Source organism: Sorghum bicolor, chromosome 6, assembly GCF_000003195.3.
Source record: "Sorghum bicolor cultivar BTx623 chromosome 6, Sorghum_bicolor_NCBIv3, whole genome shotgun sequence".
Lineage (NCBI taxonomy): Eukaryota > Viridiplantae > Streptophyta > Magnoliopsida > Poales > Poaceae > Sorghum > Sorghum bicolor.
The window spans coordinates 40,600,260-40,603,746 of NC_012875.2; positions in this window are offsets into that span (position 1 = coordinate 40,600,260).

The window sequence follows — 3,487 nt, forward strand, 5'->3', positions numbered from 1 at the left end:
TGTACAGAGAGCAAAAATTTTTTGCCCTCTGTTATTTAGCACCCTCTTAGTCCGTTTCTGGATCCACCACTGGGAGTACACATTCATCGATCCACATATACATATTCCTTATCCACTCAAAAAATGTGCTACTCCTACATTGGGAGAGAACACCCAAAAATATTCATTGCCATTATGTCTTTTTCTACTTGTCCAATAAAGCTCCAGTTATTTCAGTTGATACTCCCTACTGCTATTAGTGCTTTAAAAGGATTGAGTATTCTAAAAAAAAAGAAAAGAAAAGAAAGAGGACAAAAGTGTCAAAAGAAGGGAAGTATGTTTTCAGAGTCCTTATTTTCAGAGTAGGGAAGTATGTTATCCCCAAGGAGCAATTGTAGAATTAGATTTTCACCATCAGTCATCACCCCTCATTATTACCATCATTCTTATCACTGATTTCATTCACTGCACTCACATGCATGTATGACTTAATTGTATGACTAGTTTCTCTAGATCCATGGTTTAACTTTGCAATATATGAAAGTAGCTTTGATTTGTCTCCTCCACCTATAAGCTCCACATAAGCCTATTAGAAGTAGGGTGAAAGAGAGAAGGCAATTTCACTATGCCTTAGTCCTACAAATATGTTGGGATAAATTAACTGCACTCCTCTAAATAAGATTTAAGTAAGATTATCCGCAAGCGCACAGATATCGTACCAATGTCACATTTTACCCGGGGGGTTTTAAATATTGTATCCACAGGGAAGGTCTATATGTAGGACTTATAACTATAACTTATACTATTGGTGTGAATGGTAAACCATAACTAGAATCCTACTCATAACAGGGATAACTCACTTGATAAAAGATATAAGATAAATAATGATCAGGCATCATAAATAGATAAATATCAGAGCTCTTCTAGTCAAAGTAATAGCTAGCAATGGATAAATTTAGGAATAAATACTAAGGTAATTCTATAACTACGTCAATGAATAACTCTAATTAGTGCAACTACATCTAGAAATCATTGTTAAGTCAACCCTATATCATGATCACATGCAAAGAGGCATCAACTAATGAGGGTTTTAAGACGCAACCGTCACCTCCTTCGCGACCGCGCCCAAGCTAGTCCTACGTACGGGGGGTGGACTACAGAGGAACCAACACAATTGTCACCTACACGGACTACCACACGACCCGGCACGTTAGGGTGCCCTCACAGATAAACAAGATATCTAGACACCACGTCTACATATTATCTACCATCTACCCACCAATTGATTGGGTAAACGATGTACGAGCAATTACATGGATTCAATAAGATCAAATCAACTATCCTAGACATATAATCAAAGTATACAATGACTATTGCAATTAAGAATATATAAGAGATAAAAACAATATTGCATAAATCATAATATTGAATAAAATAAGAGAAATGTACTAGAGCTATACCGAACTTCGTGCTCCAGACAGACGCCAGGGGCTCTCGATCCCACTGAAGAACTAGAACTCTTCTAATTCTAATCTAACTAGGCTAAAACTATGAACTAGAGAGGCTCTGATGAACTATAGAAGGCTCTTGATGAATGGATCTCCAAATGACTTGATGCCTCTAGGGAGGGGGGTCTGCCCCTTTATTTATAGCCCGGTGGGATCGACGTGCGCCGCAGGATCAAAATGACTTAACCAAGGGCCAAGATGACTCCTCGGAGGCGGTGGAGGAAGCTTCCAGAAGGGGGCCAAAAACCCTAACAGGGGCACCGGCCGGCGCCATGGTGGGGCCGGCCGGCCCCACCTGGCTGCCTCTGGCCCCTTGTTTCTTCTGGTGTCTTCTAGATCCTCCCACATCCCGTTCGTGATCTTTTTCAAGGTGGATAAGTTTTGTGGTAAATATGCACATGAATCCCTCTTTTCAGCTTTTGTGGAAATAGACCCTAGAAAATACACAATATGCAAAACTCGTGGAAATTATTAGTTTAAACCCTAGACTAGTGTGTTTTCATGTTCTCCTTCGGGTTTAAAGTTCTAATAAAAGTTGACGTTATCGACCGTCAACAATTCCCCCAAGCTTACCTTTTGCCAGTCCCTTGGCAAACCAAGCCTAAGCAGTATATGTATTTGGATCAAGAGTTGCTATAATGTTTTCATTCTTTCCAAGTACACATGCTCCTAAACAAAGATTCTCCTCCGGATTAGTCAATAACTGCTCTAATCTTCAAACTTACCCATTTTACTCTTAACCATGGGGCTTTACAGCTTTTGCATGAGTCTTGAGCAATCAGAAGATAGAACAATCAGGTCAAGCACTATGTCTCAAATTCTTTGCAAAACCATTGTTCCAGAGTTTTTATAAGTTTTTAGAATAGAACTCAGAGCTTAATTGTATGACACCCTCAAGTCTCTTAATGTATGTGGTATTTATGGTTCTCTCTTGAGGCATTAATGATGCTATGCCTCCTATAGCTAAAGGTATATATGGTAGAGCTTATAGGAGTGCCAATAACAAGGATAGGTATACTTGCAATGCATGTATTGTAAAGTCAACTAATGGATCCATAGAGAATCGAGGCATCAATCAAACCAAGATGTGCATGTGTATGGAATATGGTGGATGGGTGCATTTGTGATATTTGTGGCTAATTTCTATTTCTTTGGGAATAACTCTCTATTGAAACTTTTTAGGAAAGACATGGGCTATCATTGTTTTTTTTTCAGGGAGGCGGGCATCTAGTACCCATTGTTTTAATTACTGGGACACTTGTCCATCTTTTACTCCCTTTTCTTTTCTTCTTCTCTCTTTTTTTAATAACTTTCCTTTTGCATAGCCACATGCATCCTTTGAATACAATATGGTAATTGGAGAGATAGAAATAAGTACTTAGAGCAATTAAACAAAGGCTGTCCTATGGGTTTGGTTTATGTTGGTGTTTACTCCCAGTGTAGGAGAATAATGCATATGTGAACTAGATTGTGTATGTGATCTTGGTTTTAGAAGCATGACAAGACTCTCGTAAGGTATACTACAAACGTTAACTGAACTCAATGCAAAGCAAGCAGCATAAATGTGCAAAAGTTTTCCTAACTCTAAATGTATATTATATATGGCTTTGGTAGGAATTCATACTTTGTCATACAATAGCTCATCATGTTGAATTTTTGGTTTTCAAAATAAATCTCCAGGACTTAGTAATGCTAGGAATAAGATAAATAGCAGCTCAGACTTTCAATGATCATATCAACCAACTACCTAGACTTAGCTCAAACTTATGCCTCCACAAGTTGCAAGTTCAGAGTAAACCTTCAAATTAAAACAGTCATGTCCAAAACTCGAGAGAATCTACCGTTGGAATCTAGGTACTTGTAAAGAATTATAACAGAGCAACTATTCATCATCTCCAAGACAAAATTTTAATGTTCATAATTTTTTATCTAGCTCTAGTTTCAATTGACTCTAAACAGACTCTGACAATTAACTTATTATAAACTCATAAAAGACTATG